This window comes from Anomaloglossus baeobatrachus, unplaced genomic scaffold, assembly GCF_048569485.1.
Source record: "Anomaloglossus baeobatrachus isolate aAnoBae1 unplaced genomic scaffold, aAnoBae1.hap1 Scaffold_451, whole genome shotgun sequence".
Lineage (NCBI taxonomy): Eukaryota > Metazoa > Chordata > Amphibia > Anura > Aromobatidae > Anomaloglossus > Anomaloglossus baeobatrachus.
The window spans coordinates 139,074-153,617 of NW_027443848.1; the positions used below are offsets into that span (position 1 = coordinate 139,074).

The 14,544-nt window shown below is 46.6% G+C and overlaps 8 non-coding genes across 8 annotated transcripts; all 8 read left to right on the forward strand.

Moving 5' to 3' along the window:
- The first annotated feature begins 1,306 nt into the window (after positions 1 to 1,306).
- Positions 1,307 to 1,497, forward strand: LOC142280333 (U2 spliceosomal RNA). The gene has a single exon (XR_012742625.1). It is a non-coding gene; the product is annotated as a U2 spliceosomal RNA (small nuclear RNA).
- A 1,387-nt stretch (positions 1,498 to 2,884) lies between these two features.
- Positions 2,885 to 3,075, forward strand: LOC142280334 (U2 spliceosomal RNA). Its single transcript, XR_012742626.1, has one exon. It is a non-coding gene; the product is annotated as a U2 spliceosomal RNA (small nuclear RNA).
- A 2,185-nt stretch (positions 3,076 to 5,260) lies between these two features.
- Positions 5,261 to 5,456, forward strand: LOC142280412 (U2 spliceosomal RNA). Its single transcript, XR_012742698.1, has one exon. It is a non-coding gene; the product is annotated as a U2 spliceosomal RNA (small nuclear RNA).
- Positions 5,457 to 6,843: 1,387 nt separating this feature from the next.
- On the forward strand, positions 6,844 to 7,034 carry LOC142280335 (U2 spliceosomal RNA). Its single transcript, XR_012742627.1, has one exon. It is a non-coding gene; the product is annotated as a U2 spliceosomal RNA (small nuclear RNA).
- Positions 7,035 to 8,359: 1,325 nt separating this feature from the next.
- On the forward strand, positions 8,360 to 8,550 carry LOC142280336 (U2 spliceosomal RNA). The gene has a single exon (XR_012742628.1). It is a non-coding gene; the product is annotated as a U2 spliceosomal RNA (small nuclear RNA).
- A 1,387-nt stretch (positions 8,551 to 9,937) lies between these two features.
- LOC142280337 (U2 spliceosomal RNA) lies at positions 9,938 to 10,128 on the forward strand. The gene has a single exon (XR_012742629.1). It is a non-coding gene; the product is annotated as a U2 spliceosomal RNA (small nuclear RNA).
- Positions 10,129 to 11,515: 1,387 nt separating this feature from the next.
- Positions 11,516 to 11,706, forward strand: LOC142280339 (U2 spliceosomal RNA). Its single transcript, XR_012742630.1, has one exon. It is a non-coding gene; the product is annotated as a U2 spliceosomal RNA (small nuclear RNA).
- A 1,387-nt stretch (positions 11,707 to 13,093) lies between these two features.
- LOC142280340 (U2 spliceosomal RNA) lies at positions 13,094 to 13,284 on the forward strand. The gene has a single exon (XR_012742631.1). It is a non-coding gene; the product is annotated as a U2 spliceosomal RNA (small nuclear RNA).
- Positions 13,285 to 14,544: the final 1,260 nt, after the last annotated feature.

Sequence of the window (14,544 nt, forward strand, 5' to 3'; positions counted from 1 at the left end):
GCAGAACTCGATTCACCTGATTCATATTAGCCCGATTAGCGAATTGAAATGAATTTTTATCTAACACACTTTTTACTTGCTTTATTCATCCAAATAGCAAACTCATCACCACTCAACTTCACCAACTCTGCTATGTCCCGTGCAGTATCTTGTTGTCAGTCTAATCTAGATCATGTGTAATTGAATGGAATAGATCCCTTTTGGACAAAGTGGAGTCAGATGCTGCAGTGACCACAGGTGTGAGAGGATCTACAATTGGCATCTGGTGTTATCTCTCTGCTTCCACTCCAAATAAAGTTACCTGTTTATTCCTATCATGCATTGGTTTTTGGGGTTTTCTTTGAGTAATGATGATCTCTTTAGTAGTCTGTTGGCGCCCTCTCCTGGAGGAATAGTTTGCTTGCTCTTGGACATTCTAAAAGAGAGGTCATGATAGACATTGAGCTTCTGAGCTCAATTGGGGACAGTCATGGGTGATGAATGTTTGCAACCTACTGCGAAGCCTCATACCGCAATATAAGGAACGTCAAATACTAAGAAAGGGCGGCCTATGAAAGAATTACTACTTTCAATAAGTACACTTAAACGGCTAATTGGGAATAGAAAAACTGTAAAAAGCCCTCTGAGAAAGCCCCCCTCTAACCTTTGATAGTAAGCTTTTCTGTAGTCTGCCTGTTGATGTATTTTCCGTTTGAACTGTGCACAACATGAAGAGACGGAACACTGGCGGCTTGTCACAATGCCCCCCGATGACATCACAATAGCGCTGCTGCCTAGAAAACAAGCTGCGCAGAAGAAGTTGTTCTTTGGGTGGGAGGGTGGGCTAGTGGAAGGAGGGGGCAATCTCTTTTTTTCCCGGGTGGTAGGGGGATGACAGGAGAAGGGAAGCGGGTGGTGAGAAAGGTACAGAGGGCAGGGTTTGGGGGCTGGGAAGGAAAGGGAAAAGATTAGGGTTTGGGGATGATGAAAGGGCTTTCTACGGGTAAGGATGGCAAAGGGTGGCAGTGACGGAAAGTCAGGCAACCTGTCCTGTCCGTCTTTTTGTATCGTGAATTGGAAAGACTGCAAGGGGGAGGGGAGTTGCTTGCGCCCTAAAGGAGGAGTTATTCAGATTCATTGCAGTGGGCGGCGGCTGCAAAACGCACCATTCTTCTTGTTTTTGCTCTGCAAAGCAGCCTTTTCAAGGGTTGGCTTGGGTGACAAAATGTCTTGTGTAGGCGTGGGTTTGTCTCCCTCTCGCTCTCTCTCCCTAAGATGTGTCCGGCATAGGCCAGGGTGCCACTCGAGGCCCAAACCAATTCTGGTTATCGCTTCTCGGCCTTTTGGCTAAGATCAAGTGTAGTATCTGTTCTTATCAGTTTAATATCTGATACGTCCCCTATCTGGGGACCATATATTAAATGGATTTTTAGAACAGGGAGATGGAAAAAGAGCTTGCTCTGTCCACTCCACGCATTGACCTGGTATTGCAGTACCTCCAGGAACGGTGCACCCCTTCTTAACCCAGTTTCCAAAAGCAGAACTCAATTCACCTGATTCATATTAGCCCGATTTAATGAATTGGAAGAAAGCATACGTCTTCATATGCACCTCAATTTGGCCCATTCACTTTTCACACTTCCTCCTTTTGTTTTTTATCTTTCACACTTTTGACTTTCTTTATTCATCCAAATAGCAAACTCATCACCACTCAACCTGACCAACTCGGCTATGTCCCCGTGCTGCAGTTCTCTGTCTTATCTAGATCATTTGCAATTGAATGGAATAGATCCCTTTTGGACAAAGTGGATTCACCTGCTGCTGCAGTGACCACAGGTGTGATAAGATCTAGAATTGGCATCTGGTGCGATCTCTCCGCTTCCACTCCAAAGAACGTTACCTGTTTATTCCTATCATGCATTGGTTTTTGGGGTTTTCTTTGAGTAATGATGATCTCTTTAGTAGTCTGTTGGCGCCCTCTCCTGGAGGAATAGTTTGCTTGCTCTTGGACATTCTAAAAGAGAGGTCATGATAGACATTGAGCTTCTGAGCTCAATTGGGGACAGTCATGGGTGATGAATGTTTGCAACCTACTGCGAAGCCTCATACCGCAATATAAGGAACGTCAAATACTAAGAAAGGGCGGCCTATGAAAGAATTACTACTTTCAATAAGTACACTTAAACGGCTAATTGGGAATAGAAAAACTGTAAAAAGCCCTCTGAGAAAGCCCCCCTCTAACCTTTGATAGTAAGCTTTTCTGTAGTCTGCCTGTTGATGTATTTTCCGTTTGAACTGTGCACAACATGAAGAGACGGAACACTGGCGGCTTGTCACAATGCCCCCCGATGACATCACAATAGCGCTGCTGCCTAGAAAACAAGCTGCGCAGAAGAAGTTGTTCTTTGGGTGGGAGGGTGGGCTAGTGGAAGGAGGGGGCAATCTCTTTTTTTCCCGGGTGGTAGGGGGATGACAGGAGAAGGGAAGCGGGTGGTGAGAAAGGTACAGAGGGCAGGGTTTGGGGGCTGGGAAGGAAAGGGAAAAGATTAGGGTTTGGGGATGATGAAAGGGCTTTCTACGGGTAAGGATGGCAAAGGGTGGCAGTGACGGAAAGTCAGGCAACCTGTCCTGTCCGTCTTTTTGTATCGTGAATTGGAAAGACTGCAAGGGGGAGGGGAGTTGCTTGCGCCCTAAAGGAGGAGTTATTCAGATTCATTGCAGTGGGCGGCGGCTGCAAAATGCACCATTCTTCTTGTTTTTGCTCTGCAAAGCAGCCTTTTCAAGGGTTGGCTTGGGTGACAAAATGTCTTGTGTAGGCGTGGGTTTGTCTCCCTCTCGCTCTCTCTCCCTAAGATGTGTCCGGCATAGGCCAGGGTGCCACTCGAGGCCCAAACCAATTCTGGTTATCGCTTCTCGGCCTTTTGGCTAAGATCAAGTGTAGTATCTGTTCTTATCAGTTTAATATCTGATACGTCCCCTATCTGGGGACCATATATTAAATGGATTTTTAGAACAGGGAGATGGAAAAAGAGCTTGCTCTGTCCACTCCACGCATTGACCTGGTATTGCAGTACCTCCAGGAACGGTGCACCCCTTCTTAACCCAGTTTCCAAAAGCAGAACTCAATTCACCTGATTCATATTAGCCCGATTTAATGAATTGGAAGAAAGCATACGTCTTCATATGCACCTCAATTTGGCCCATTCACTTTTCACACTTCCTCCTTTTGTTTTTTATCTTTCACACTTTTGACTTTCTTTATTCATCCAAATAGCAAACTCATCACCACTCAACCTGACCAACTCGGCTATGTCCCCGTGCTGCAGTTCTCTGTCTTATCTAGATCATTTGCAATTGAATGGAATAGATCCCTTTTGGACAAAGTGGATTCACCTGCTGCTGCAGTGACCACAGGTGTGATAAGATCTAGAATTGGCATCTGGTGCGATCTCTCCGCTTCCACTCCAAAGAAAGTTACCTGTTTATTCCTATCATGCATTGGTTTTTGGGGTTTTCTTTGAGTAATGATGATCTCTTTAGTAGTCTGTTGGCGCCCTCTCCTGGAGGAATAGTTTGCTTGCTCTTGGACATTCTAAAAGAGAGGTCATGATAGACATTGAGCTTCTGAGCTCAATTGGGGACAGTCATGGGTGATGAATGTTTGCAACCTACTGCGAAGCCTCATACCGCAATATAAGGAACGTCAAATACTAAGAAAGGGCGGCCTATGAAAGAATTACTACTTTCAATAAGTACACTTAAACGGCTAATTGGGAATAGAAAAACTGTAAAAAGCCCTCTGAGAAAGCCCCCCTCTAACCTTTGATAGTAAGCTTTTCTGTAGTCTGCCTGTTGATGTATTTTCCGTTTGAACTGTGCACAACATGAAGAGACGGAACACTGGCGGCTTGTCACAATGCCCCCCGATGACATCACAATAGCGCTGCTGCCTAGAAAACAAGCTGCGCAGAAGAAGTTGTTCTTTGGGTGGGAGGGTGGGCTAGTGGAAGGAGGGGGCAATCTCTTTTTTTCCCGGGTGGTAGGGGGATGACAGGAGAAGGGAAGCGGGTGGTGAGAAAGGTACAGAGGGCAGGGTTTGGGGGCTGGGAAGGAAAGGGAAAAGATTAGGGTTTGGGGATGATGAAAGGGCTTTCTACGGGTAAGGATGGCAAAGGGTGGCAGTGACGGAAAGTCAGGCAACCTGTCCTGTCCGTCTTTTTGTATCGTGAATTGGAAAGACTGCAAGGGGGAGGGGAGTTGCTTGCGCCCTAAAGGAGGAGTTATTCAGATTCATTGCAGTGGGCGGCGGCTGCAAAACGCACCATTCTTCTTGTTTTTGCTCTGCAAAGCAGCCTTTTCAAGGGTTGGCTTGGGTGACAAAATGTCTTGTGTAGGCGTGGGTTTGTCTCCCTCTCGCTCTCTCTCCCTAAGATGTGTCCGGCATAGGCCAGGGTGCCACTCGAGGCCCAAACCAATTCTGGTTATCGCTTCTCGGCCTTTTGGCTAAGATCAAGTGTAGTGTTGTTCGAAGAGGTGGTTTAAGCTCCAGGCCACCTTAGTACAATGATACAATGCACACTGGAAGGTTGCGCTTGCTAGTACTCTGGGTGGATAGTATATTCATCCAGAGGAAAACATGGCCCTACCAGGATCGAGGCTATTAGACTGAGTAAGGGTGGGGGGCTATGGTACAACGTGCCCCAGGACTGACGACCCTGGAGTGAGTCTGAGCTTGCTGGCTTGGGACCCCGGCAAGCCTTGGGCTCTGTAGCACACCGTACCTTGCCTTTTCATACTTTTTGAGCATATTACCCTATCCCGGCCTTCTGGCTAGGAAGGGAAATTTTTACAATCCCGGTCGGAGGTCTGGTCAGCTTCGGGCTGAGAAACTAACACCCGGTTGGAGGTCTGGGTCAGCTTCGGCTGAGAAACCAACACCCGGTTGGAGGTCTGGGTCAGCTTCGGCTGAGAATCCAACACCCGGTTGGAGGTCCGGTTAGCCTTGGGCTGAGAAACCAACACCGGTTGACGGTCCGGGCAGTTTCGGCTGCGAAACCAACAACTAGTAGCTCTCTACTCCACTTGGGTAAGATGCCTGGGTGGACGCTGGGAGCAACGACAAGGCTCAACCAGGCTTCGGCTTGGGGGAGCACGGAAGATCCCTGACCCTTGCTGTGGCCTTCTGGCTCGGAGGGACGGGGTTGATTTTTGGGGACCCTCTCCTCACGGTGGGGTCCACACGAATCCTAGCCTTTGCACTGTTTTTGGTGTGACTTCGGTCATGCATTTTTTGTGGTGCTTTGGAAAGCTTCATTAAATCAAAATCTGTTCTTATCAGTTTAATATCTGATACGTCCCCTATCTGGGGACCATATATTAAATGGATTTTTAGAACAGGGAGATGGAAAAAGAGCTTGCTCTGTCCACTCCACGCATTGACCTGGTATTGCAGTACCTCCAGGAACGGTGCACCCCTTCTTAACCCAGTTTCCAAAAGCAGAACTCAATTCACCTGATTCATATTAGCCCGATTTAATGAATTGGAAGAAAGCATACGTCTTCATATGCACCTCAATTTGGCCCATTCACTTTTCACACTTCCTCCTTTTGTTTTTTATCTTTCACACTTTTGACTTTCTTTATTCATCCAAATAGCAAACTCATCACCACTCAACCTGACCAACTCGGCTATGTCCCCGTGCTGCAGTTCTCTGTCTTATCTAGATCATTTGCAATTGAATGGAATAGATCCCTTTTGGACAAAGTGGATTCACCTGCTGCTGCAGTGACCACAGGTGTGATAAGATCTAGAATTGGCATCTGGTGCGATCTCTCCGCTTCCACTCCAAAGAAAGTTACCTGTTTATTCCTATCATGCATTGGTTTTTGGGGTTTTCTTTGAGTAATGATGATCTCTTTAGTAGTCTGTTGGCGCCCTCTCCTGGAGGAATAGTTTGCTTGCTCTTGGACATTCTAAAAGAGAGGTCATGATAGACATTGAGCTTCTGAGCTCAATTGGGGACAGTCATGGGTGATGAATGTTTGCAACCTACTGCGAAGCCTCATACCGCAATATAAGGAACGTCAAATACTAAGAAAGGGCGGCCTATGAAAGAATTACTACTTTCAATAAGTACACTTAAACGGCTAATTGGGAATAGAAAAACTGTAAAAAGCCCTCTGAGAAAGCCCCCCTCTAACCTTTGATAGTAAGCTTTTCTGTAGTCTGCCTGTTGATGTATTTTCCGTTTGAACTGTGCACAACATGAAGAGACGGAACACTGGCGGCTTGTCACAATGCCCCCCGATGACATCACAATAGCGCTGCTGCCTAGAAAACAAGCTGCGCAGAAGAAGTTGTTCTTTGGGTGGGAGGGTGGGCTAGTGGAAGGAGGGGGCAATCTCTTTTTTTCCCGGGTGGTAGGGGGATGACAGGAGAAGGGAAGCGGGTGGTGAGAAAGGTACAGAGGGCAGGGTTTGGGGGCTGGGAAGGAAAGGGAAAAGATTAGGGTTTGGGGATGATGAAAGGGCTTTCTACGGGTAAGGATGGCAAAGGGTGGCAGTGACGGAAAGTCAGGCAACCTGTCCTGTCCGTCTTTTTGTATCGTGAATTGGAAAGACTGCAAGGGGGAGGGGAGTTGCTTGCGCCCTAAAGGAGGAGTTATTCAGATTCATTGCAGTGGGCGGCGGCTGCAAAACGCACCATTCTTCTTGTTTTTGCTCTGCAAAGCAGCCTTTTCAAGGGTTGGCTTGGGTGACAAAATGTCTTGTGTAGGCGTGGGTTTGTCTCCCTCTCGCTCTCTCTCCCTAAGATGTGTCCGGCATAGGCCAGGGTGCCACTCGAGGCCCAAACCAATTCTGGTTATCGCTTCTCGGCCTTTTGGCTAAGATCAAGTGTAGTATCTGTTCTTATCAGTTTAATATCTGATACGTCCCCTATCTGGGGACCATATATTAAATGGATTTTTAGAACAGGGAGATGGAAAAAGAGCTTGCTCTGTCCACTCCACGCATTGACCTGGTATTGCAGTACCTCCAGGAACGGTGCACCCCTTCTTAACCCAGTTTCCAAAAGCAGAACTCGATTCACCTGATTCATATTAGCCCGATTAGCGAATTGAAATGAATTTTTATCTAACACACTTTTTACTTGCTTTATTCATCCAAATAGCAAACTCATCACCACTCAACTTCACCAACTCTGCTATGTCCCGTGCAGTATCTTGTTGTCAGTCTAATCTAGATCATGTGTAATTGAATGGAATAGATCCCTTTTGGACAAAGTGGAGTCAGATGCTGCAGTGACCACAGGTGTGAGAGGATCTACAATTGGCATCTGGTGTTATCTCTCTGCTTCCACTCCAAATAAAGTTACCTGTTTATTCCTATCATGCATTGGTTTTTGGGGTTTTCTTTGAGTAATGATGATCTCTTTAGTAGTCTGTTGGCGCCCTCTCCTGGAGGAATAGTTTGCTTGCTCTTGGACATTCTAAAAGAGAGGTCATGATAGACATTGAGCTTCTGAGCTCAATTGGGGACAGTCATGGGTGATGAATGTTTGCAACCTACTGCGAAGCCTCATACCGCAATATAAGGAACGTCAAATACTAAGAAAGGGCGGCCTATGAAAGAATTACTACTTTCAATAAGTACACTTAAACGGCTAATTGGGAATAGAAAAACTGTAAAAAGCCCTCTGAGAAAGCCCCCCTCTAACCTTTGATAGTAAGCTTTTCTGTAGTCTGCCTGTTGATGTATTTTCCGTTTGAACTGTGCACAACATGAAGAGACGGAACACTGGCGGCTTGTCACAATGCCCCCCGATGACATCACAATAGCGCTGCTGCCTAGAAAACAAGCTGCGCAGAAGAAGTTGTTCTTTGGGTGGGAGGGTGGGCTAGTGGAAGGAGGGGGCAATCTCTTTTTTTCCCGGGTGGTAGGGGGATGACAGGAGAAGGGAAGCGGGTGGTGAGAAAGGTACAGAGGGCAGGGTTTGGGGGCTGGGAAGGAAAGGGAAAAGATTAGGGTTTGGGGATGATGAAAGGGCTTTCTACGGGTAAGGATGGCAAAGGGTGGCAGTGACGGAAAGTCAGGCAACCTGTCCTGTCCGTCTTTTTGTATCGTGAATTGGAAAGACTGCAAGGGGGAGGGGAGTTGCTTGCGCCCTAAAGGAGGAGTTATTCAGATTCATTGCACTGGGCGGCGGCTGCAAAACGCACCATTCTTCTTGTTTTTGCTCTGCAAAGCAGCCTTTTCAAGGGTTGGCTTGGGTGACAAAATGTCTTGTGTAGGCGTGGGTTTGTCTCCCTCTCGCTCTCTCTCCCTAAGATGTGTCCGGCATAGGCCAGGGTGCCACTCGAGGCCCAAACCAATTCTGGTTATCGCTTCTCGGCCTTTTGGCTAAGATCAAGTGTAGTATCTGTTCTTATCAGTTTAATATCTGATACGTCCCCTATCTGGGGACCATATATTAAATGGATTTTTAGAACAGGGAGATGGAAAAAGAGCTTGCTCTGTCCACTCCACGCATTGACCTGGTATTGCAGTACCTCCAGGAACGGTGCACCCCTTCTTAACCCAGTTTCCAAAAGCAGAACTCAATTCACCTGATTCATATTAGCCCGATTTAATGAATTGGAAGAAAGCATACGTCTTCATATGCACCTCAATTTGGCCCATTCACTTTTCACACTTCCTCCTTTTGTTTTTTATCTTTCATACTTTTGACTTTCTTTATTCATCCAAATAGCAAACTCATCACCACTCAACCTGACCAACTCGGCTATGTCCCCGTGCTGCAGTTCTCTGTCTTATCTAGATCATTTGCAATTGAATGGAATAGATCCCTTTTGGACAAAGTGGATTCACCTGCTGCTGCAGTGACCACAGGTGTGATAAGATCTAGAATTGGCATCTGGTGCGATCTCTCCGCTTCCACTCCAAAGAAAGTTACCTGTTTATTCCTATCATGCATTGGTTTTTGGGGTTTTCTTTGAGTAATGATGATCTCTTTAGTAGTCTGTTGGCGCCCTCTCCTGGAGGAATAGTTTGCTTGCTCTTGGACATTCTAAAAGAGAGGTCATGATAGACATTGAGCTTCTGAGCTCAATTGGGGACAGTCATGGGTGATGAATGTTTGCAACCTACTGCGAAGCCTCATACCGCAATATAAGTAACGTCAAATACTAAGAAAGGGCGGCCTATGAAAGAATTACTACTTTCAATAAGTACACTTAAACGGCTAATTGGGAATAGAAAAACTGTAAAAAGCCCTCTGAGAAAGCCCCCCTCTAACCTTTGATAGTAAGCTTTTCTGTAGTCTGCCTGTTGATGTATTTTCCGTTTGAACTGTGCACAACATGAAGAGACGGAACACTGGCGGCTTGTCACAATGCCCCCCGATGACATCACAATAGCGCTGCTGCCTAGAAAACAAGCTGCGCAGAAGAAGTTGTTCTTTGGGTGGGAGGGTGGGCTAGTGGAAGGAGGGGGCAATCTCTTTTTTTCCCGGGTGGTAGGGGGATGACAGGAGAAGGGAAGCGGGTGGTGAGAAAGGTACAGAGGGCAGGGTTTGGGGGCTGGGAAGGAAAGGGAAAAGATTAGGGTTTGGGGATGATGAAAGGGCTTTCTACGGGTAAGGATGGCAAAGGGTGGCAGTGACGGAAAGTCAGGCAACCTGTCCTGTCCGTCTTTTTGTATCGTGAATTGGAAAGACTGCAAGGGGGAGGGGAGTTGCTTGCGCCCTAAAGGAGGAGTTATTCAGATTCATTGCAGTGGGCGGCGGCTGCAAAACGCACCATTCTTCTTGTTTTTGCTCTGCAAAGCAGCCTTTTCAAGGGTTGGCTTGGGTGACAAAATGTCTTGTGTAGGCGTGGGTTTGTCTCCCTCTCGCTCTCTCTCCCTAAGATGTGTCCGGCATAGGCCAGGGTGCCACTCGAGGCCCAAACCAATTCTGGTTATCGCTTCTCGGCCTTTTGGCTAAGATCAAGTGTAGTATCTGTTCTTATCAGTTTAATATCTGATACGTCCCCTATCTGGGGACCATATATTAAATGGATTTTTAGAACAGGGAGATGGAAAAAGAGCTTGCTCTGTCCACTCCACGCATTGACCTGGTATTGCAGTACCTCCAGGAACGGTGCACCCCTTCTTAACCCAGTTTCCAAAAGCAGAACTCAATTCACCTGATTCATATTAGCCCGATTTAATGAATTGGAAGAAAGCATACGTCTTCATATGCACCTCAATTTGGCCCATTCACTTTTCACACTTCCTCCTTTTGTTTTTTATCTTTCACACTTTTGACTTTCTTTATTCATCCAAATAGCAAACTCATCACCACTCAACCTGACCAACTCGGCTATGTCCCCGTGCTGCAGTTCTCTGTCTTATCTAGATCATTTGCAATTGAATGGAATAGATCCCTTTTAGACAAAGTGGATTCACCTGCTGCTGCAGTGACCACAGGTGTGATAAGATCTAGAATTGGCATCTGGTGCGATCTCTCCGCTTCCACTCCAAAGAAAGTTACCTGTTTATTCCTATCATGCATTGGTTTTTGGGGTTTTCTTTGAGTAATGATGATCTCTTTAGTAGTCTGTTGGCGCCCTCTCCTGGAGGAATAGTTTGCTTGCTCTTGGACATTCTAAAAGAGAGGTCATGATAGACATTGAGCTTCTGAGCTCAATTGGGGACAGTCATGGGTGATGAATGTTTGCAACCTACTGCGAAGCCTCATACCGCAATATAAGGAACGTCAAATACTAAGAAAGGGCGGCCTATGAAAGAATTACTACTTTCAATAAGTACACTTAAACGGCTAATTGGGAATAGAAAAACTGTAAAAAGCCCTCTGAGAAAGCCCCCCTCTAACCTTTGATAGTAAGCTTTTCTGTAGTCTGCCTGTTGATGTATTTTCCGTTTGAACTGTGCACAACATGAAGAGACGGAACACTGGCGGCTTGTCACAATGCCCCCCGATGACATCACAATAGCGCTGCTGCCTAGAAAACAAGCTGCGCAGAAGAAGTTGTTCTTTGGGTGGGAGGGTGGGCTAGTGGAAGGAGGGGGCAATCTCTTTTTTTCCCGGGTGGTAGGGGGATGACAGGAGAAGGGAAGCGGGTGGTGAGAAAGGTACAGAGGGCAGGGTTTGGGGGCTGGGAAGGAAAGGGAAAAGATTAGGGTTTGGGGATGATGAAAGGGCTTTCTACGGGTAAGGATGGCAAAGGGTGGCAGTGACGGAAAGTCAGGCAACCTGTCCTGTCCGTCTTTTTGTATCGTGAATTGGAAAGACTGCAAGGGGGAGGGGAGTTGCTTGCGCCCTAAAGGAGGAGTTATTCAGATTCATTGCAGTGGGCGGCGGCTGCAAAACGCACCATTCTTCTTGTTTTTGCTCTGCAAAGCAGCCTTTTCAAGGGTTGGCTTGGGTGACAAAATGTCTTGTGTAGGCGTGGGTTTGTCTCCCTCTCGCTCTCTCTCCCTAAGATGTGTCCGGCATAGGCCAGGGTGCCACTCGAGGCCCAAACCAATTCTGGTTATCGCTTCTCGGCCTTTTGGCTAAGATCAAGTGTAGTATCTGTTCTTATCAGTTTAATATCTGATACGTCCCCTATCTGGGGACCATATATTAAATGGATTTTTAGAACAGGGAGATGGAAAAAGAGCTTGCTCTGTCCACTCCACGCATTGACCTGGTATTGCAGTACCTCCAGGAACGGTGCACCCCTTCTTAACCCAGTTTCCAAAAGCAGAACTCAATTCACCTGATTCATATTAGCCCGATTTAATGAATTGGAAGAAAGCATACGTCTTCATATGCACCTCAATTTGGCCCATTCACTTTTCACACTTCCTCCTTTTGTTTTTTATCTTTCACACTTTTGACTTTCTTTATTCATCCAAATAGCAAACTCATCACCACTCAACCTGACCAACTCGGCTATGTCCCCGTGCTGCAGTTCTCTGTCTTATCTAGATCATTTGCAATTGAATGGAATAGATCCCTTTTGGACAAAGTGGATTCACCTGCTGCTGCAGTGACCACAGGTGTGATAAGATCTAGAATTGGCATCTGGTGCGATCTCTCCGCTTCCACTCCAAAGAAAGTTACCTGTTTATTCCTATCATGCATTGGTTTTTGGGGTTTTCTTTGAGTAATGATGATCTCTTTAGTAGTCTGTTGGCGCCCTCTCCTGGAGGAATAGTTTGCTTGCTCTTGGACATTCTAAAAGAGAGGTCATGATAGACATTGAGCTTCTGAGCTCAATTGGGGACAGTCATGGGTGATGAATGTTTGCAACCTACTGCGAAGCCTCATACCGCAATATAAGGAACGTCAAATACTAAGAAAGGGCGGCCTATGAAAGAATTACTACTTTCAATAAGTACACTTAAACGGCTAATTGGGAATAGAAAAACTGTAAAAAGCCCTCTGAGAAAGCCCCCCTCTAACCTTTGATAGTAAGCTTTTCTGTAGTCTGCCTGTTGATGTATTTTCCGTTTGAACTGTGCACAACATGAAGAGACGGAACACTGGCGGCTTGTCACAATGCCCCCCGATGACATCACAATAGCGCTGCTGCCTAGAAAACAAGCTGCGCAGAAGAAGTTGTTCTTTGGGTGGGAGGGTGGGCTAGTGGAAGGAGGGGGCAATCTCTTTTTTTCCCGGGTGGTAGGGGGATGACAGGAGAAGGGAAGCGGGTGGTGAGAAAGGTACAGAGGGCAGGGTTTGGGGGCTGGGAAGGAAAGGGAAAAGATTAGGGTTTGGGGATGATGAAAGGGCTTTCTACGGGTAAGGATGGCAAAGGGTGGCAGTGACGGAAAGTCAGGCAACCTGTCCTGTCCGTCTTTTTGTATCGTGAATTGGAAAGACTGCAAGGGGGAGGGGAGTTGCTTGCGCCCTAAAGGAGGAGTTATTCAGATTCATTGCAGTGGGCGGCGGCTGCAAAACGCACCATTCTTCTTGTTTTTGCTCTGCAAAGCAGCCTTTTCAAGGGTTGGCTTGGGTGACAAAATGTCTTGTGTAGGCGTGGGTTTGTCTCCCTCTCGCTCTCTCTCCCTAAGATGTGTCCGGCATAGGCCAGGGTGCCACTCGAGGCCCAAACCAATTCTGGTTATCGCTTCTCGGCCTTTTGGCTAAGATCAAGTGTAGTATCTGTTCTTATCAGTTTAATATCTGATACGTCCCCTATCTGGGGACCATATATTAAATGGATTTTTAGAACAGGGAGATGGAAAAAGAGCTTGCTCTGTCCACTCCACGCATTGACCTGGTATTGCAGTACCTCCAGGAACGGTGCACCCCTTCTTAACCCAGTTTCCAAAAGCAGAACTCAATTCACCTGATTCATATTAGCCCGATTTAATGAATTGGAAGAAAGCATACGTCTTCATATGCACCTCAATTTGGCCCATTCACTTTTCACACTTCCTCCTTTTGTTTTTTATCTTTCACACTTTTGACTTTCTTTATTCATCCAAATAGCAAACTCATCACCACTCAACCTGACCAACTCGGCTATGTCCCCGTGCTGCAGTTCTCTGTCTTATCTAGATCATTTGCAATTGAATGGAATAGATCCCTTTTGGACAAAGTGGATTCACCTGCTGCTGCAGTGACCACAGGTGTGATAAGATCTAGAATTGGCATCTGGTGCGATCTCTCCGCTTCCACTCCAAAGAAAGTTACCTGTTTATTCCTATCATGCATTGGTTTTTGGGGTTTTCTTTGAGTAATGATGATCTCTTTAGTAGTCTGTTGGCGCCCTCTCCTGGAGGAATAGTTTGCTTGCTCTTGGACATTCTAAAAGAGAGGTCATGATAGACATTGAGCTTCTGAGCTCAATTGGGGACAGTCATGGGTGATGAATGTTTGCAACCTACTGCGAAGCCTCATACCGCAATATAAGGAACGTCAAATACTAAGAAAGGGCGGCCTATGAAAGAATTACTACTTTCAATAAGTACACTTAAACGGCTAATTGGGAATAGAAAAACTGTAAAAAGCCCTCTGAGAAAGCCCCCCTCTAACCTTTGATAGTAAGCTTTTCTGTAGTCTGCCTGTTGATGTATTTTCCGTTTGAACTGTGCACAACATGAAGAGACGGAACACTGGCGGCTTGTCACAATGCCCCCCGATGACATCACAATAGCGCTGCTGCCTAGAAAACAAGCTGCGCAGAAGAAGTTGTTCTTTGGGTGGGAGGGTGGGCTAGTGGAAGGAGGGGGCAATCTCTTTTTTTCCCGGGTGGTAGGGGGATGACAGGAGAAGGGAAGCGGGTGGTGAGAAAGGTACAGAGGGCAGGGTTTGGGGGCTGGGAAGGAAAGGGAAAAGATTAGGGTTTGGGGATGATGAAAGGGCTTTCTACGGGTAAGGATGGCAAAGGGTGGCAGTGACGGAAAGTCAGGCAACCTGTCCTGTCCGTCTTTTTGTATCGTGAATTGGAAAGACTGCAAGGGGGAGGGGAGTTGCTTGCGCCCTAAAGGAGGAGTTATTCAGATTCATTGCAGTGGGCGGCGGCTGCAAAACGCACCATTCTTCTTGTTTTTGCTCTGCAAAGCAGCCTT